Source organism: Tenrec ecaudatus, chromosome 1, assembly GCF_050624435.1.
Source record: "Tenrec ecaudatus isolate mTenEca1 chromosome 1, mTenEca1.hap1, whole genome shotgun sequence".
NCBI classification, from domain to species: Eukaryota; Metazoa; Chordata; class Mammalia; order Afrosoricida; family Tenrecidae; genus Tenrec; species Tenrec ecaudatus.
This window is the reverse complement of record NC_134530.1, coordinates 150,767,444-150,788,255: the sequence shown is the minus strand read 5'-3', so window position 1 is coordinate 150,788,255 and position 20,812 is coordinate 150,767,444. Positions and strand designations below refer to the sequence as shown.

General features: G+C 51.6%; 1 protein-coding gene across 1 annotated transcript in view; it reads left to right on the top strand.

The window, feature by feature from the left end:
• The first annotated feature begins 233 nt into the window (after positions 1-233).
• NGF (nerve growth factor) overlaps positions 234-20,812 on the top strand; it is a 64,086-nt gene continuing 43,507 nt past the window's right edge. Inside the window, exon 1 of the mRNA XM_075559764.1 lies at positions 234-295. The gene's annotated coding sequence lies outside the window, so the exon portion shown is untranslated. The remainder of the gene's footprint in view (positions 296-20,812) is intronic.

Genomic DNA, 20,812 nt, shown 5'->3' with positions numbered 1-20,812 from the left:
GACCTCTGCGTCTTAGCCTTTTGGCCTTTGGCCTTTCAAACCCTCTCCAGGCTGGGTTTGGCTGACTCTCTCTCCAGTGGTCCATTACTCCTCCCCAGGACCCCCTGCAGTCGGGCACCGCCGCCCAGCCCGAGCAGGTGCAGGGCTGAGGGTGGGAGGGGGTGGGGTGGGGGGCAGGATTGGGAGCGGTGTGACTCAGGAGCCCGGAGGAGGGGCTAAGAAGCCTGGGTTAAAGCCGCTCGGCGCTCGGGCACGGCGCGGCAGAGAGCGCTGGGAGCCGGAGGGGAGCGCAGCGGTGAGTCAAGCTGCCCCGAGCCGGGCCCGAGAAGGGTGCAGCGCGGGCCCCCGGGGCCCCGGCGCGGCCATCGGTGCCTGGCCTCTGGGAGCGGATGCATGGGTCTGGGTCTGCGGCGGAGATCTCCGGGCAGCCCCCAGCCGCCGGAGAGGCGAGCTGCGGTGCAGCCCCGAGAGGAGGGTCCCGAGTGGGCGCGGGGTCTCGGGACACTGGGCAGGCAGGCCAGTGGCAGGGAGCGGCGGTTTCTCGGGTCTTGAAGGTCTGGTTCTCCAGATGGTCCTAAGTCCCACAGGCCACCCTTGCAGGAGCCTCCGCGCTGTACCGAGGACTAACTCCAGGGCTCCAGCCAGCTCGCAAGTGAAGGCGAGGGGCGGCGCGTGGAGGGATGCGCGCGGGCTGCGCGCCGGGGGCCGGGCGAGGGAGCGGGGTGCACCGCGGGGGGCGAGCGCGCGGCCGGGGCGGGGAGGGGGGCCGAGTCCCGAGCGGGGGCGTGCTGCCCACCGGTGAGCCCACAAAGCCGGGCAGGGCGCGCTGGACTTCGCGTTTCCATGTGCGTCGCAGACCCACTGAGGGTCCCAGTCGAGTCCCCCACCAGGAACTGACCCAGAAACCTGTGCGTCAAGTCCAAGGGTCCAGGGTCCTCCGCCGAGCCGCGGGGACATCCCAGGCGAAGATCGCCCAGGGTTGGTGGTGCTCCCTGGGTCACACACCTCACTCCTCAACTGTCTGCTGCCAGGTGTGGGAGAAACTGGCATGGAGGGGTGGGGCGGCAGCTCTTCAGAGCAAGGGGCGGGGGTGGGAGAGAGAGAGAGGGAGGGAGAGAGAGAGAGAGAGAGAGAGAGAGAGAGAGAGAGAGAGAGAGAGAGAGAGAGAGAGAGAGAGAGAGAGAGAGAGAGAGAGAGAGAGAGAGAGAGAGAGAAAGAGAGAGAGAGAGAACTAAAGAACTTAGGGGGTCAGGGAACCAGCCACATCAGCCAGGCAATGTAAACAAGAGGGTTAGCACATCTGATTACAACTTGCCTCCGCCTTAAAAATATTCTCCCAGATTCTTAAGGGAGGAAGGTGCTCCTGCTCGCTGGCACTTGAACTTTCTCTCCTCTTGTGACTCCAGCGATTAAAGGAGAGCCTGCTTGCTCGGCTGGTTTTTCCAAGTTGCTCCAGGTTGGAAATTCTAGCAGTTTGAAGGATAATTTATGGGTGTTTCGTGCATTCAAGTGTATTACAGCAAAGCCTTTTGGGTGCTGTGGGTATGAAGGAAACCGTGGTGCACGTTCCCAGTTGGAAACCAAAATAGTGCTTCCCGCCGAGTCTCTCTGCTCCATCTGTCATCGGAGGCCAGTGGAAATCCTGGAGGAAAGGCAGTTGATTAATGGGCCTGGCTCCCTCTTCAGGCGCACCCACTGCCAGTGCCAGCCCCCTTCTTCCCCACCCTGGCACTGCCAGCTGTGTTCTGCGAGTCCAGAATCACTGGTGGAGAGCCCACCAGGCACTTCTCTTCAGCACCGGAGCAGCTACTCCGCAAACTGCAGATGCTTGGGCGAGGTCTGCAGGAGGAAAGGTGTCTCCATCTCTAGGCAGTGTGGGAAGAGGAGCAAGACCGTCCCTGTCAGTACTCCTTGCCCAGTGTTTATCATTTGCTACCGGTTCCTGGGGGGAGTGTGTGTGCGTGTTTGGGGTGGGGGGTAGCCCCCAACTTTCTTTCTCTGCGTACCCACAGAAATGAAGGCTATACTAAACATTGATGAGTCTCATTTGTTGAATTAACTCGTGTGACAAGCCTAGCCATTGAAGTGTCAAACCATGATAGTTGGGGGGGGAGGGGACATAGAACGGGAGGGTGGGGTGGGAGTGATTCTACAGGCCTGGCCTCCAGGAATGTGCCCTAGGGGGAATCTTTCTCTAAGGGACCTGGGTGGCTGCGGGGAGGGAGGGGCTTGGGATTGATCTCACACATAGACAGCCCCCTCCTCCACACCTTCTCCACATTCTTATGCAGGGGAGAAAAGGGCAGCCCAGATGGGGGAAAGGTTAGGAGACCCAAGTCAGGAGAAGTGGCCAGGCATGGGGGCTTTGGGCTGATAAAACTTGCAGAGTTTACCTCAGAGCATTTATAACCAGCCACTGTCTCTGCAGACTCACCAGGGAGTCTGAGAACTGGGCCACTCAGGGCAGTCATCCCAGTGAGCAGCCATGGCTCTCCGCAACCCTCAGCCTGTCTCAAGGAGGGAGGCTTCCACTTTCTCCTATTGCTCATCCCACCACTCACTACAAGGGCTAGTGCTAGGCTAGGAGGCTCCACACCTCCTGCTCTTCCACTGGGCAATCAGCGCCTTGGCCAGGAAGGGGGCCCCGGGTTGCAGACATCAGCAGGGAGGGTAGGGCAGGACAGGGCAGGGCTGGCGCCTGGGGGAAGTTTCTCATCATTGCTGAGATTGAATAGATGAGAAAAGCACAACTTTTAAATGAGTGGTGAGCACTATTGCTGCACATTCATGGAATGTCCTGCTGCCAATTCACAGCTGAGGAAGTGCTGCCCTGACGGCTCCTCTCTGCGGAGTCTGTGTAGGGGCAAGGCACAGGCCCTGAGCAGGACCAGAGATCCAGTCACGTGCATGAACTTGTCAGGACTTTGGGGTTAAGAGCCGCCCTTGGTGACCTTTATTGGCAGCTTACACTCCCTTGGCTCTCAGCGGGCAATACAAGGTTTGCTGCCGGTTTGCGTGAAAGTCCTGGGTTCTCTGAGCAAGCAACCCACATTCCTAGATCCTTCCTTCCTTTTTTCCTTCCTTCCTTCCTTCTCTCCTTCCTTTCTTCTTTCTTTCTTTGCCTGGTGCCTCTAATTTTGCAAGCAATCCATGAAAGCACCAGCTCCCAGATTTACTCTACCTGAGAAATCAACTCTGTGCGGACCCAGTTACATGGGGGCAGTGTTTGGGGGCACCAGGCAAATTCATGGAAGTGAGAAATCTTTTCCTAGTTCATTCGAAGGGCATTGCACTTCCTGACAGGAAAATGGAGGGATAGATAAAATCCAATTCCAATAGCGGTGTGACCAACAAGCGGACCCTGAGACAGATACAGACGGGAGAAACTGAGGCTTTGGGAGAGGGGGTCTTTCAGTTGGATTTGACCAAGCACTGAACGGTCACTGTTTGACTTGAGGAAAGCAGACCTTCCGCTGCAAAATTTAGCCAAGACTACAATCATGGGAACGTACAATAAAGTGCTTGTGGCACTCAGGATATTTTCATGGTCTTTTGGGGGGCCGCTTTAGCAGTTTTAGGGGAGTCTCTATAGACCACTGGCCTCAGACTCATCAGGAATCAGAGAGAAACCCTGGGAAAATCTTTTGATGTTTTCCTCCTGCCTTTTGGGGAAACTTTTTGTGGTAGTTTCTTAGTTAAGGGAAAGGAAGAAAGAAAAGAAGAAAGTAGTTTGATCCCTTTGAATCTATCGTTCAACCTCTTAGGCGCTACTTTCCCAATCTGTCAAACAAATGTGTTGGATTAATTGCGCTCTCGATGGGGCTATTGGGGTCTGGGGACAGTTCTTGGTTAACAGCGAGCGATCTGCACAATGTGGGAAATTTAGTGCTCGTGCCTTGCCTGCCAAATGCCAGAAGTCATGGAGACGACCGAAAACACCCCCATATATGGGCAACAGGACTCCCAGTTGAGAACCTCCTTGGAGATTATCAATAAGGGCCTTTCTTCCAGGCATCTATTGTTGAACTGTTGGGGCATTTATTAATGAACCAGTGAACTGGGGCTTCAGAAGTTCAGCCCCGGGCTGCATCCTCCAGAGCCAGCCTTTCAGGCTCCAGGAAGCCATTGGCAGGAACCACAGAGTTGTGGTCCCATTAGGCGCTATCCTTTGCTTCTGTCAACCGACCGTGGCTACTGGTGACCCACATGGAAAGGAAGCCCAAAGGTGGGGGCTTGGAGGAGGACGGGTGGAATGGGTGGTATCAGAGCATAGCGGCTTCCTCTCCTGCCATATGCTGTTAAAAACACAGGCAGGCTGCCTGCCCCAGGGTGTCCCAAACACTGGGGGAAAATCCGTTGCTCCTTCGCTAAACAGATCACACCATAGCACCAGGAGGCCCTTCCCTGAATGAATGAACGGGGAGGAGACAGAGCCCTCCCACCCCTGATGGCACTTACTATACCTGGGTTCACGTTGACACCCAATTAATACAACCGTGCGCAAGCTGTGAGAGCAAATGAGAATCAATCCTGTGACCTTTGATTGTTGGAAAAACTTTTTTTTAAAAAAAATAAGGAGGCTAGCCATGCTACCCTGAAAGGGCTGGTGCTTGTATGGATTTATTCTCAAGTAGAGCACCTCACGTTAGCCTCACCTCGGGCCCAGTGCTTCTCTGGGGAACAAAAACTAACCCCCTGTGTTTATTCAGAGAGCAAAGGGCTGAGATGAATAAGATCTCTGGGGGAACACCTTCTGGCGGCTCCCCTGTGTGCTTGAGAGCAGGAGAGAAAATAAACACAGCAGAGTGCTGGTTGCGTTCATGGCTGATTCCTAATGAGGCCAAAAGACTGTGTGGGGGGGTGGGGGGGCACACTTATGGAGATCCTCAAATGCCCTTGGTCTGATGATGAAATCTGTCAGGTGGGCCTCGCAACAATGAGTTAGTTGCCCAAGAGTGTGGCTAACCTCTTTCACGGGCAGGGAAGGCTTTTCAGTTTTTTTCTTGCTTGCTGTCTTATTCGTCAGAGTCAGACCCTGTGGCTTCCCCAGAACACTGGCCACTTGATTAAGAGGACGGAGCGCACGTGGCACGGCCGCGTGGTGGTTTCCTGCAGGTGGCACGCGGGCCAGTGGAAGGGAGGAAGGGCTTGGCGATGAAGTCAGTGAGATTGCACGGAAGCCGCGCCACGCGAGGGCGGGGACACGTCGCTCCCCCAGGACCGTTTCCCCAGAACCACAAACGTAGACCGCTCCTTCAGGAGCCAGGCCTGGTGGTTTAGGTCCTCTCCCCTCCCCCAGGACCACCCCTAGCACACCGACCCAGTCCTGGCCTGGGACTACTTCCAGGTGGAATGAAGTGCTTGATAGGCTGGGGCGGACGAAGGTCCTGTCGTCAGCCCACATCCCTCACTATGAATCAGAGATGTGGTTGAAGTGACTTGCATTTCCCACTGGCCCCCAGCCTGGTGAAATGCCATCCTATTTTGGGACCTGGGCAGACTTGGCTCAAACAGCCACAGTCTGAGGTCTCACCTCGCTGTTGTTCTAATCGTGTGGTGAGCACCACCCCGACCCCCACCCCACCCCTGTGTGGGGGTGACACCGAGAGAGGGTCCTGCCACCCCAAAGCGGCATGCAGATGCCTGGTCTGTGATTTGAAAGGAAGAAGCCATTCTGGGCTCTGATAGCCTGAAGGATGAGCACCTCTAGGTCCACGGAGATGGAGGGGGAAGCAAAACATCTGGAGCAGAGATGCGGGAAAGCAGCAACAGCAGAGGTGTGAGCAGGGACCCACACAGAACATCTGGCTGGAGCCAAGAAGGCAAGGGGGCTTTCACAAGGTTGTGGGAAAATCCTGTTTTTTTTTTATTCAATTCTTTTTGAAGCCCCCAAAGATTGTGGGGTTGGTCCCAGTTCCTCAGTCCCATGGGTTGTCAGTCCCAAAGCCCTGGGATTCATATCAGAACCCCATGACTTTGTGCTAACATGACCTTGGACAAGACTCTTTGCCCCTCGGTGGCTTCATTTCCTCGTCTGTGATGGCAAGGGCAGTCCCTGTAACACGGGCTGTTGTCCACATCAAACCATTGGCCATGGAGTCGGTCCTGACCCATAGGGAGCCCATGTCTGTCAGCACTGTCAACGGCTGGTTTTAGGAAGTAGCTTACCAGCCTTTCTTCTGCGGCTCTTACGGGTGAACTCGAACGTCCAACCCTTCACTTCCCAGCAGCGTGTGTTACTGTCTGCACCATCCCGGGCTCCTGTTGTGCACGTGGGCGGTAGGTGGTGTGGGCAGAGCACCAGCACAGTTCTGGGACAACGCAGGCACCCAGCAAAGTTAGTTTCCTTGCCTCGCCCTCTCCTTTCTTCCTGGCTTTTCACTTCAGCTGGGACAACGTGTCTTGGCATTTCACTGTCATTACTCTGTGAATGAACTTGTGTTGCATTGGTGGAAGTATTTCTATTAGCATTAAAACCATTTAGGGGAATTTAATCACCTACATTGTGTTTATGACTTTCTGTCGTTAACCCGGAGCACTGGTGGCATGGTGGGTTATGCATAGGGCTGCTTACCTCAAGGTCCACAGTTTCAAACCACTAGTCTCTCTGTGGAATAAACAAGAACAAACAAAAAAATGAGGCTTTCTACTCCCATAAAGAGTTGTATATAGTGTTGGAAACCTGCAGGGCTCTGGGGGCAGTTCTACCCTGTCTTATAGGGTCTCTGTGGGTTAGAATCAACTCGATGGCACTCAGATGGTTTGATTTCCTTGAGCGGTTAACATTTTCATTCTGATAACATTTTACCCAAACATTTCGTCTTCTGAATGATCTTTGCTTCGTGAGGTTCAGGTAAAAAGACATTGATTCGTGGATATTCTCCTGTCACCTTCTTTCACAGGCAAATGTCTCCTTAACACCACCCCAACCCCCAAGAATGATGTGCAATGCTCTCTAAATAAAGCATGCCAAGAAACTGGCTATGTTTACTGACAGTTTTAAGAGTGTTTGGGTGCCTTATCCCATATAACCACTCTTTGTTGCCTTTAAGGTTTTATATCTCATCACTTTTACAGCAGAAGGAAGCAGAGGGATGTGCATTTTGCTACAGCAGCCAAGTATTCACTTGCCCAGATCCAGGGCGGTTGAGTAGACATCGCTTATGCACTGTGGTTAAAGGCGGGACAGTCCCCACCCCACCCCACAGGGGAGGTGGATTCCCTGGCTATCAGGCAGTGGACTCAATGGATGCGTATGCCAACTGCCTGGGGTGGGGGCGGGGAATGTGGGCGTGAGGAGCTCTCTTCCCAGAATGATTTACAGCCTTCTCAGCTCCATAGGAATCAGCTAGATAGCAGCAAGTGTGGTTTGGATACGCTCACTAGGAGGCTGGGCACTGTCCAGGATGCATGATAGAAGTAAAGTTTGCATCCACCCCCATGAGTTCACTTCGAAGCCTCAAACTCAAAATACTGTCACTGGCTCCTCAGGGTGTAAATGAGGTCAGCTCCTAGGCTTGGTGGGGACTGTGGTAAACTAGAGAAGGCATGCCCTATCAAAGGGGCAGACATTGGCTTCGTAGTGCGTGGTAAAATGGCAGGACCAGTGAGGCACATCGGCTCACATTTCAATAAAAGCCCAGACTTCACAGTCGATGGTCTCATTTCTGTCTTTGCAAAACATCTGTGCAGCCCAAACAAGGCCAACCTTTGCGTCTCATCTAGATTCACTCACTGGGAGCAGTGGAGAGCAGTCTCCAAATGGAAACTTGCCGAAGAAGTCCTGCCCATGCGAGAAGCGAGCCCTGCCCGGCCCTTGGGCAAGGCGGCCGGAGTGGGGAGAGTGTATCAGAGGAGAACTGTGCTCCCTGGGCTTTTCGGAAATCGATTGCCAGGCCTTTCCTAGGCATTCCAGTTTTACGGAAGCATCCCTGGCCCAAAGGCAGGCAGAGCTGGCTTTGGACCCCAGTTTATGACCGCACCTTCCGGAGCCCCTCTAAGCCTCAGCCCTCTCCCCTGTGAGAGGACAACCCTAATAGTGCTGGCCTCCAAGGCTAGTCCTGCAGGCAGAGGAGGGGAGGCCCGCAAAGCACGTCCCCTGGAGGGCCTGGGACCTGGCAAGCGCTTGGGGAGCCCATGCTGCATGTGAAAGATGGGCCGGTGGGGCTTAGGCAGGCTGGAGGGCCACCTGAATGAACGTTCCCACGGCAGGAAGGCATAACAGAAGCCCTCCGCAGTTTTGCAGGCAGATGCTTCACTAATCAGCTTGGGCTGATCCCCACCCCCACCCCCTTCTCCAGGAACAGCATGGAAATAAGGGTTATGTCTCCTCTTCTGTCCTCTCCCTGCTTCTCTCCACGACCCCCAGCTGCTTGCCCAGTGCCCTCCTGCCAGAATGCCACAGGGTAAAAACCCGACCTGAGCTGTAGCAGGAAAGCACAGCCCTGAGAGGTCAGAAAGAGAAGTGATCTGGGAGATTGTATAGACACGCACGGCAAATATTCAAGGAATTCTTAGGAATTAAAAAAAAATCTGTAAATCTGGGTTTTTGCATGAGGCCATCCTGGGAAGCATGTTTTCTCAATCAGTCTGCACATTGCTCAGAGTGAAGTCACTGAACCCGCCGCTCGTCCGCGCCAGCTCGCGTGGAGCCACCTGATCTGGACGTCACTGCACGACCCAAATGGCATCTAAGCAGCCCTGCCACTGCCTGGAGCCGCCCGGGGAAATCATCCCCACAACCCTACCAAGCAGGAGCCAAACATACTCACTTCCCCAGACGCAATCTAATTTCAGATCCTGGGGTACACTCACCAAGCACTGAGAAAGACAACCCAGCTCTCGCTCTCTCTCACACACACATTATTGTCATTGTTATTGTGGTAAATACATAAGTGGATCCGCTGGGTGGCACCAGCAATTTTGATCATCTAACCAGGAGTCTTGGTCCTTATCATAGTTGTTACACACTTCGGGGGCAGGGATGCTAACCACAAAGTTAGCAGTTCCACAGAAGAAAGACCAGGTTTTCTACTCCTGCAGAGAGTTACCATCTCGGAAACCTACAGGGTCAGTTCTAGGGTCACGGTGAGTCAGCAGCGATGCGATGGCAGGGAGAGAACCAGGTGGGTGGCCGTTGGAACCCATCCAGCAGCTCTGGGAAGAAAGTCCTTGGAGAGCTGCTGCTATAAAGATGACAGTCAAGACCCCCTCACCCACCCCCCACCTGCTCTGGGGGGTGGGCACCAAGCAGTTCTCATCTATAACAACGTGAGCTAGCCATTAGTCGGAATCCGTGGTGGGCTTGGGTTTTGGGTTTTGTTTTGTTTTTTGCTGTTGATAAATGTGTACAACCCAACCCAACCCAACTCACTATATAGGACAGGGTAGAACTGCCCCAAGCCGGTAACTCGTTACAGGAGTAAAACCTCGTCTTTCTCCAGTGGAGATGCTGGTGGTTTCAAACTGCTGACCTTGCCATTAGCATCCCAGTGCATAACCACTCTCCCCCAGGGCCTCCTTTTTGGTTACAGATGACAAAAACTGCCATTTCAACCCTCTTCATGAGTACACACCCACTGCCGCCTAGTCCCCCCCCCCCCTCTGTACGCACTGCCGTGGAGTGGACGCCGACTCACAGCCACGGTTTCGGAGGCTCTGTGAATCTTCAGGGGAGTGTGCAGCCTCCTTTTCCGAGGACCTTGGGCTTTGCAGTTCAACTGTAGGACAGAGTAAAACTTCCTGAGGCGATCTGACCCTGTCACGCTTCGTGGGAGCAGACAGCCACGAGGTTCTGCCACTTTTCAGCAGGCTCACGCACGGTGAGGCTCACGGCCCTTTGCTTTGCCCACTGAGCCACCAGGGCACCTCACGCACACCGCAGTGGGGTGCATTTTATTCACCACGTTGTTCTGCTACACTTGATCGTGGATCCAATAAGATCCCCTGCAGGCCCTTACGAGGTCCTCTTCCCTCGTCCTGTATGGCTAGAGGAGGGCCGTGCAGGGATTCGTCAGAGCAGATGAGTTCCTTAGGTTCCAAACGCAGGGAAAATAGTTTCCTCTGCACTTGGCAAACTCCGGAGCATGAGAGAAAGGAGCATTTTGCGAAAGCATGCATCAACTGCTTAAAATATTACCACGCGGTCCCTGAGATCAGCCATTATGTTTTCTGGATGGTTTCCTGGGCTGACTCTTTTCCAAGCGCAAGGCTTTGTCAGATATTTGCAATTTCTGAAATATTTTATGACTGATGTCCCCACACCAGCGGGATGGTCCAGCGTGCATAATCAGCAGGATGCCTGCCTCAGTAGCAAGGATGGCGCTCATCACCCAACAGCATCGAGCGAGGGGCTGAAAAGCGATTTTCAAGAGCCAGAGAGTACAGGGATCCAGAGCCATCGAAGAAAGGAGAGGGATTTTTCATTTTCGCTGCAAGTCTGGTTTGTCAAAAAAAATAAGCTGAGAGAAGATAGAATTCTATAAAGTTAAAAACCAGTATTCATGACATGGCCTTGGTTTCGTTGGCACCTGCGCACAGTCGGTTCATATGGAAATGTGTCTTTCCTACAATGGGTCTTGCTCCAAAACATTAGAAAGTGACTGGTATTAAAGAAGGCTTTACCAGCTGCCCTCAAGGTGATGCCAACTCATGTGACCTCACGTGTGTGAGAGTGGGGCTGGGCTCCTCGGGGTTTTGCATGACTGAGTATTCAGAAATAGATCACCAGGCATTTCTTCCGAGGCACCTCGGGGTAGAATCAATGCTCCACGTGGTAATCATTTACACAGCATGCTTTTAAAGAGGCCATTTCTCTGGAGCCAGACAAGCCTGCGGTTGAATTGTGTGCTTTTGGATAACTTAACATTCCCGAGTCCCATTGCCCTCATCTGTAAAGTAAGTCTTTCCGAGGGCTGGTGTGTGGGTTAAGGGAAGCGGATGTATGCAGTGCCTGGTTCTGTGTCCAGCACCAAGGGGGTCCTCAGTGAATGGGAGCCGCTATCACCTTCTTCCCTTCCGTCCCCCCACATCTGCTTCTCCTCCACCGTCTTTTTAATCTTCTTCCTTGTTACTGCTCGCTCTCAGCAGAGCTCTGCCTTCCGGAGAGTTTTATCCCGGGATTCGCATCTCTCTGCCAAGCTCAGGAAAGAAGTAACCGCAATCCTACTTGCCTGTGCCCCCAGCCTCCTACCCTACCTCTCGCCCAGTCCATGTGGGGGAGCCGTCCTTCTGGGATGCCATTCCCGTCATCATGCCGCAATCGTCCAAAGAGCAGGAGACTGGAAAACGCCAGAAGGAGGGCCTTTCTCGGCCTTGTCGCCAGGATAAATGCTTTTGTCCCAGGGTGGGTGCAGTGACCGTGGAAGGAGCTTCTGTTCCCACAAATCACATCCTTTCCCCTCCGTATATTTTTATAAGGCCAGCAGGGCTAAGATACCATTACAATGTTGACATGGTCAGAATTCTAAAGACGTTCCCGCCCGGAGCAGAGAGGCTGACATTTTCTCAGGAGCCAGGCTCCAGGCTGCCCAGGCTGCTGAGAGCCGGTGAAAGTCTCACTCTCCCGGGACAACCCTGTTAGCAGCTCTGAGTGTTGATAAGCCCAAGTCCTGATCCAAACTCCTGGGAGCACAATGACTAAATGCTGGCTACTAAGCAAGGGGTTGGCGGTTCGCACCCAGCTGATGTTCTGTGGGAGGAAAGAAACCCCTGTGGATCTCTTCCTATAAAGATCGCAGCCCGGGAAAGCCTAGGGCGCATTGTACTCCTTTCACACAGGCTCACTCTGCGAGGAAATCCACCCCATGGCACACAAAAAGAATTGCAACTGAGCCCTCAGTCCTTCCTGCCACCTGTCACTGACCCCAGTCCTACTTCTCCCGGGTGACCCACTGAGGCAGGCCACAAAGGTGACAGATCCCAAATCTCATGCGAGCAGGGTGAACATTCCCTAAGGAGGGATGGGTGATGCCAAACACCCGGCCTCTTTGTTTGCAGGGGAGCGTCATCTCTCCCTCCCCCTGCCCCCCTTCTCTTCTCTCGCTCCTCTTGTTCCCCTGAGGCTCATTCCAGCTCTCCTCATAAATAGCCTCCGCTGGGCCCTGTGTTCACCACGAAGCTTCTTGAAGGATAGTTCGTGACATCCCCTCAGAGTCGGAATTCCTCTGCAGACTTAAGACTGCACATCCTTTCTAGACCGTTATGAACCCTCTGTGCGGGAGGGTGCAGGGCACAGGGCGGGACTGGGAAGCATGGGCCTGGCTCTGGAGACAAGGCCTCTTCTCCTCCTCCCCGTCCATTCCACCACTCCCTGAAAAGTCGATGCCACCAGGACATCTGCTTTATGTTCAATAGCATATAGCAATTGCGATATTCAATTCTATTCAGTAGCCATAGAGTCTGATGAAGGAGCCCTGGTGTCATAGGAAATTGAGCACTGGGCTGCTAAACTTAAAGTTGGTGGTTCAAACCCACCAGTCACTCCCCTGGAGAACAATGAGGTCATGTTCTTCTGTAAAGACTTACAGCTTCAGAAAGCCTTGGGAGCCATTCTGCTCTGTCCCACAGGGTCTCTGTGAATGAGAATGGACACCGTGGCAGTGGGGTTGGGAAGTAAGATTAAGGGAGAACTGTGTCCCATCAGGTGCTCCACTCCAAACCAGGCAGGTAGATTACATTGAACCAAGCACAGGAGAGCTTGAGTGGACTGTGAGAAAGCAAGCCAACAAAGAGGCCACTTAAAAACGCATCCCCATTGCAATGATTTTCCAGTATGTGTGTTGGGGGTGGGGGTGGGGTGGTTGGTCAGGTTGGGGAGCAAGTGCTGACTTACTTTTTCTGGGCTCTGAAGGAAAAGAAGCATAAAGCATATTTCCATCATTTTTACACTTGCCACCAACGACAAATGCACTCAATTGTCCCTGAACAGGACACCCATCTGAGAATGTTTCTAACACGTGGGAGGGATCTGGAAGCATGAGCAGTGTGTCTATCCTTCTCCTGGGAAAGGGTACACCATTTCCAATGTTGCTGCTTCCTCTCCTGAAGAGGTCAGACTCAAAGCCTGGCTCCAGATTGCACGCCCCTGTGTCAGTCTCATCTTGGAAACGAAAGAACATTTGGGAGTGAAGCTTTTAAATTTTATTTTGAATTTTTTCCCAAGAAGAGCAAAACGTATCAGAAAGCAAAGAGCTTAATAAAGCATATTTGAAGCAAATGTGCTTCAAATATCCTTTTTTAAAAGCATATTAATGATTAAACTTTTTTTAAAACCAGAAAAGTCCGTTTAAATTGGCACCATACACAGAATGTCCATCTTCCCGTCATATTAAATGACTTAAATGATGATGGGCCTCTTAGAGAATTCCAACTGGCAACACTTCCACTTGGGAAAATTCCACAAACCCGTCTGTAGCCTATTTCCTTTATGGATTTGGAAAGCTGTTATTTGATAAAGAAAACGTGGTTAGGTCAGATATAAAACCAGTTGATGTAGAATTGACTGGGACTCATGACAACCTGTGTGCCTGAGAGCACTGAGTTCCCGCGGTTGCATTACCTGTGTGGTCAGAAGTGGATCACCAGGCCTTTCTTCTGAGGTCCTTCTGGTTAAATGCGAACATCTTACCTTTAGGATAGCAGCTGAGTACTTAATTGTTGTGCCACACAGGGACTCCAGGTCAGGCAGAGATTATTTATTTCAGTTCATTAAATGCTGAGGTTCATGCGACAGGTGTTTTCTCCATTGGTTCTGCCTCCTGCTAGTTGGGTAACTGGGGCAGGTCATGGACCGTCTGAGCCTTTGTTCCTACTCTGTACAACAATAGCACTGTTCTTACCTACTGCATAGGGCAGCTGCATTGAATGATTAATAGGAGTGGCAATGCCTTCAATGTAGAGTGGCGGCGGGTGGGGGGCGGGGCAATGTGAGACACCCTGAACAAGGAGGGTGACACTCCTGGCTCAATGCTAGCCTGCCCTTTAGTTGGGTGAGTGCTCTTGCTGGTCACTTGCTTAGAGAAGTGGTCCTCAGCTCCGGCTCGCCCGTCTCAAGAGTGACAGTGGAAGCGAAGGTACTTCACATGAGCTAGAATGTGCTGTTTAAGGAGGCTTGTCAGCGGTTCAAACCACCAGCCCCTCATGGAGAAAGGGGGCTTTTGACTCCTTTAAAGAGTTAAACACTCCAGCCTGTGTGATCATGAGGTATAGACAGGATCTGGTATCAGGCATCAGAAGACCCCAAACAAACAAATACATCGATGCAAATGATGGGGGTCGGAGTGGAAACCCAAAGTCTACCTGTAGATAATTGGACATCCCCTCACAGAAGGGTCACAAGGACAGAATGAGACAATCAGGGAGCAGTGTAGCACTGGGGAAACACACAACATTCCTCTAGTTCTTTAATGCTTCCCCCAACGCACGCACACATACATACTGTCATGGCCCCAGTTCTACCTGACCAATCCTGCTAGACGAGAGCATGTACACTGGTACAGGTAAGAGCGCTCAACACATGGAATTCCGAACAGATAAACCCCTCAGGACCAAAAATGAGAGTAGCAAAACCATGAGGGTAGGCGAAGGTGTTGGGAGAAGGTAGAGAAAGGAGGAACCGATCATGTTTGACATACAACCCTATCCCCCAGGGGACAAGCAACAGGTATGTGAGCGAAAGAGACCCCAGATGGTGTAAGATATAAAGATAATAATTTATCAGGGGTCCACGAGGGTGGGGGAGGGATGGCAAAAAGAGGTGCTGACACCAAGGGCTCAAGTAGAAAGAAAATGTCTTGAAAATGATGATGGCAACATATGTACAAACCTGTTTGATACAATCGATGTATGAATTGTTATAAGAGCTCTAAGAGCCCCAATAAAATGATTCGTTAATTAAAAAAAGAGAGTTAACAGTCTCAGAGACCATAGGAGCAGTTCCCCTCATTCCGAAAGGGTCACTATGAGTTGGAAGGGACTCGATGGTGGACAGTGAGTGAGTGAGGCAGTGGCCCAAGGGCCTCGTGGAACCCAGCATAACCTTAGAATCGGATTCGGCAGGGCTCACACTGCAGGAGCAGGGTCTGAGAGGCATATGACCAAGGGCTCTCTGGTTTTCAATGTCTCCAGCTATAAAATGGAATTCTAAATGGTCCTTGTCCCTGGGTGGTACACGTGGTTAATGCACTCAGCTGCTCATGAAAAGGCTGGTGGTGCAGGTCCACCCAGAGGAGCCTCGGAAGAAAGGCCGGTGATCTGCTTCCTAAACACCAGCCATGGAAACCTCCATGGAGCACAGTTCTTCTTCCTCACCCATGAGGTCGCCACGAGTGGGGATTGACATCCCGGGGGATGATGGGCACTCCTTAGAAGGGTTAAACCGGGTGATATTTCCTACATCATGTACGCACCTGTGGCTGCATAGAGCACGGGTGTAGTGGTGGTGGTTGTGGGTACACTGACTCCTTGATGGTCTAAAGACAGTCAAAGCTGTAATGAGAATATAGTGCCAGGATGCCTGGGCGTGGCCTCCCCCTCCAGCTGCTTCCAGGGCAGCCTTTCTTTTCTCCATCACCCTCTTCCCGGATGAGCTCATCCTCCCCGCACTCTGCATGTCCCCCTCCAAGCAGGAGCGTGCCCTGCTGGGCTTCCGGCGGTGATATGCTAGTAGGGACCACCAGAACTTCTCATGGACAAATCAAACTCAGCAATGACGACCCTCTCCCAAACAGCGATGTCACTGACTGGGTACAACACAGAGGGGATGACAGCTTATTAAATTTTTGTGCAGAGCCAAAATTGATCATCTTTTACCAAAAGATCCCTGTTGTTAGTTATAAAACAGCACTAAACCTCTTTCTTAGCCCACCTTACATGTATCAGAATACTTACCAGGCTGAAACGCTATGCTAATTTACTTTTTGATTTTATTTTATTTTTTTAATAATGTGCTCCTTCGGAGCTGTCGCTATTACCCAATCACAATGGCGCTCTGGATCACGTGGTTTCAGCTCTAGCGCTACATGCCGGGCCCATTTTCCTCACTGCGGGTGTTCAGACTGCCCCACATTTGGTGTTGTAGACTCACGTATGGCAGCAGTTCGTGCTTGTCAATCTGTGCAATGACTTTTCTGGGGAATGAAGTAGTAATTAATGGAAACAAACAAACAAAAAGAACCCAAGCTCACTGCCGTCAAGTGGATGCTGACTCCTAGAGCTGGAAGGGACAAGGGAGAAGAGAGAGCCTCTGGAGAATTCCCAGCCTGTAACTCTCCCCAGAAGTGAAGCAAAGGAAGCCTCGTCTTTGTCCCACAGAGAGGCTGGAGGGGGGGGGGAGGGAGGAGTTGGGGGGGAGTGATATCAATGGCATCCTCTCAGTTATTAATAATGTTGTCACTAATAATGCTGTAGTACCATGTAGAAAAATTTTACACAACAAATTTATTGTTATTGTTCGTATCATCTAAGAAATATTACATCTGAGCAATTTACAAGCTTGTTGCTAACTACCCTGGGCTGGCGCAGGTGGAAGTCCAGGGGCAGGAGTGGGATACTAGAAGCTACCACACTGGGCGCCATCAACACTAGTGGCTTCCCCTATGCTTCGTTTCAGCTCTCCTATTTAAATCCTCACAGTTGCTCGGGCCCCTTAGCCAGAAGCCATGCTTGACCCTACTTACCTCCTCTTTCATGCCAATCCACCAGCAAACCTGTTCTAAATCCAACAACTGGCTCCTCATCCCCGCCACTGCCGCATCAGTCCAAGCCAGTGCCATCTTTTATCCAGCGATGACAGGAACTCCCACAAGGGTCTCTTTGTCTCCACTCTGCGTCAAACAGTACTTTAAACCAGTAGATGCCAGAATGCCCTTTTCAAAATGGAGATGATGTCACATTACTCCCCAGCTCTCAGCCCTCCCGGGCCTTCCATTCTACGCAGCGTAAAATCCACACATTAGACACAGCGTTATTCGGGTGGTTGCTATCCAGGGATGGCAGTTTTGTCCTGCATGATTGTGTTAGTCTGGGTACATTAGAGCAACAAATCCACAGAAACTCGTGTTTAAGAGAGAGTTTTATATAAAGGTTAAGTGTGCATCAAGAAAACATCCCAACTCAGTGCTGCCCAAGCCCACAAGTCCAACATTCATCAACCCATATGTCCAATACCAATCCACAAAGTCCTCCTCCATCTCACAAAACAGACACAATGATGCCGACTGCAGGAGGAAAACCATGTCAGTGAACGTGTGTGTAAGCATCTCAGCGCTGGCAGAGGTCTCCACACGGCTGCTCCAGCACCCAGGGCTGCATCGGAGTAGGTCCATGTGGCTTCTCCTCAGGGATGTCTTGCAGGAAGTAAGCCTTGCCAGCTTAAGCAGGGAACTGGCTAAGGCAGCTGAACCCTGGTCGGACCATTAGAAAGCAAGAGACCTGATAACTTGAAAGGCGAGGCTCACCGAGCCATTTATCTCTCCGCCCTTCAATTAACCCCACATGTGTTTATCGGCCAGGTTGGCACAATAAACTAGCTACCTCAAAGACACATTTAGGATGGGTGGTTTTCTTAGCTGGGGATTGACATCTTGGAGGCAGAAGCCAAGGGTGCTGTTAGGGTGCTGTTAAATAGCCAGGGACGCACAGGATCCCTTCCCAGGGAAGAATGACCAGGCTCCAAATGCATCATCTGATCTGCACCTGGATTGTCTCTCTAACACCTTATAGCGCTGCTCCCACACCTGGCCTGCTACATTGCAGTCACACTAAGCCTCTTGCTGTATCTTCAAGACGTTAAGCTTGGTTCCAGCTCAGAACCGTCACACTTACGGTTTCTTGCACATGGGGCACCGACTCTTAGATGTTCACTTGGTGAACTTCCTCAGCTTGTCATTGAGGTCTGCTCAGACGTCAATCACCTCTTGATCAGCCTCATCGAAAACATCGATTTTCATCTCCAGCAGTGTGCTCTATCCCCCTACCCAACTTTATTTTACTATGTGTGATTTTATTCTTAGTAGACTTCTTGCTTCTCATCTGGCTCCCCAGCAAGGATGTAGGAATGAACACAGGCACTTTGTTGCCATTTATTATATAGTGGATTTTAATAAATACTTATTGGTGACTGAATAATTGGCACGGATTATTACGGGATACTAGGAAAGGAAGACATCAGTGGGCTCAGCCATTAGGGGGACAGCTTCCTGGAGGAGGTGTGGAATGGGATGTTCTGTACGTTTCTGGAGCACCCCCTGCCCTCCAGACAAAAACCAAACCTACTGCCACTGAGTAGATTCCAATTCACTATAGTCCTACAGAACAGAGTGAACTGAACCCACAAATCTTCACAGGAGCAGACAGCCTCATCTTTCGTCTACAGAGTGGTTGCTGAGTTTGAACTGCTGACCTTATGGTTAGAAGTTCAGTACATAATCCTTTAGCTGTAAAGCTCATTCCTTCCAGACAAGAACTAAAAAAAACAACCGCCCTGCCATCCACTCATTTCTGACTCATAGTGACCCGTTAGGACAAGGTCCAACTGCCCTCTGTGGGTTCCAGAGACTGCAACTCTCTAGGGGCATAAAAGCCTCACCTTAAGCTGGTCTAAAGTGGAGCAGGACTTTGAGGACTGGATTCTTGTCAAATGTCGGTCGCCTTGGAGATTTGAGTTCACTGTGGGCCTAAGCACATGATCAGCTGTAGACGGAGGTGGAGGAATTGGATTCTTGGATGTGTGGCTGAGGGAGGTGATCAGAAAGACACAGGGACAGGGGAAATGCAGCACGAGGAAGGGGGAACCTAAGCTTACATTGATCCATACCAGGAGCCAGAGGAGCCAAGTCTGGAAGGAAGGGAGAGAGGAACCTAGGGAGAAAGGCCGCTATCTCCAGAGAGAAATCAGGGGTGAGCTCATCCCGAAGGTAGTTCCCGGAAAAGAAAGTTCCTGGAGAATGTTCAGGGAGCTCTGTCATCAGTATGCCAGGAGCGGAGTTGGGGGGAGCGCTGGTCCTGGATAAGAGAGAGTTTATGAGGGGCAAAGTCAGACCTCTCAGATGACCAGCAGTATCCAAAGACAAAACCTATGTTCTCATGATACGGATCTGTGTAGTTGCTATGTGCTAACTGCCCCATGGGCTAGATTCCTATGCTGTCATCTTTATGGAAGCAGATTGGCAGGTCTCTACTCCTGTGAATCCTCCGGTCGATTCAAACGGCCGCCCTTCTGGTATTGGCCAAGTGCTGAACCATGCACAGGGCTCTGTGCTGTCTGAAAGTCAGCAGAAATGAGATCAGTGTCTTGGTTCCAAATACTCTGACACGTCATCAAACACTGGATCCTGCACATCAATTAAAAACCAGTGCTCTCCACGGATGCCATCACACATGACACAGTGGACAGTCTGTGGTTAGCACATGCCAGGTGAGGAGAGCACGGTTCTGTCCCCTTTGCAACCCCCCAGTAATGATGCTGACGTCCAGATCCTGAAGAAGACGGAGTGGGTGAATGTATCATGGGGTAGTTCATATTTCCAAGGTCCCAGAATTCTCAGGGGAGGCCCGAGCCTGGGGTCTTCAGATCATGGAGTCTCCTATGTGAGAAAGCTACCTGATCACGACTGTGGTCACTCAACAACCCCAAGAGGAGGGTGTGCCCAGACGGGGCTCCGCAGGCCACCTCAGGACACTTACTCACAGCTCTGTTTCATTTGGATGCCTGCATACTTTTGGACGGATGACTCTGCAAGAATCAGTGGCCAACACCTCATTTTATTAGTCTCTTTGTGTAAGCTTAAAGAAACACACCTCAAATGTACACAGCTTTCTCCAACCTACCAAAAAGATCATCATCAACATTTACAAGGTCTCCAGAGTGACACCGTGGTGATGAGCTGCAGGCGTTTTGGAGGACCCTAGCGTCCATTTGTGCCCCGAGACGGACCATGGACATAGGGATTTTCCTTCAGACGTAGCCTCACAGCAGGTGAAACGCTGTGTGCTGGTAGGGCTACGTCAAAATCCCCAGAGCTGGTGATCCTGCTTCCTCTGAGGGCTACTGAGGTGCCCTGTGGGTTGTTAGTTCAGCAAACCAATCTGCGGCTTGGTCATTGGGCCCTGTTCAGTCCTGCTGTCCCTCTTCTTGGCATGCAGAGATGGGATGCTTCCAAGCTTTGACCCCATCCACAACGAGATCTCCAAACCCTCATTTACAAAGAGAAAGACAGGGCTGGTGTAGGCTCAAAGGGGTGCTTATCCTAGGGGCAAAAGTTTTGAGTGGCCGTCAAATTCTCTTGGTTGGAATGCCATGACCCTCTGACAGGCAATGGAATGAGACAAAAGCACTGACAGAAAAGGGCCCGTGTCTCTACAAGAGAGTGACATCCTGGAGAGTCGGAACTCCAGAGGACTGCCGAGGGCGTCTAGGTCTCGCGGGGGTTCTGTCTTGGACTGTGTGCAGTCCTGCCACTTTCTTATGGCTTTACTTAGCGGGGAATATTTGAGTTTTCCTTCTCTGGCCGGTTTCCGCTTTACACGGGTTGTCCTGTACAAGTCCTGTCTGCTTCTCGGTTCCCTGAACTGTAATCATACCTCTCTTTCAGAGTAGTGATTAAATGAAATAATGTAGCAACACTTAGCATGGTACTCGGCTCGTAAAAACCGCTGCAACAATGGGCTCAAACAGAAGAACGGTTGTGACATAATAGGACAGGCGCAGGACATACTAGGGTCGCTATGGACTGGACGGCCCCTACCTCATTGGGTTATTATCGTAAATCTGGAAAAGTGCAACTACAGACAGCAGTTAATAACTCATGGAAAT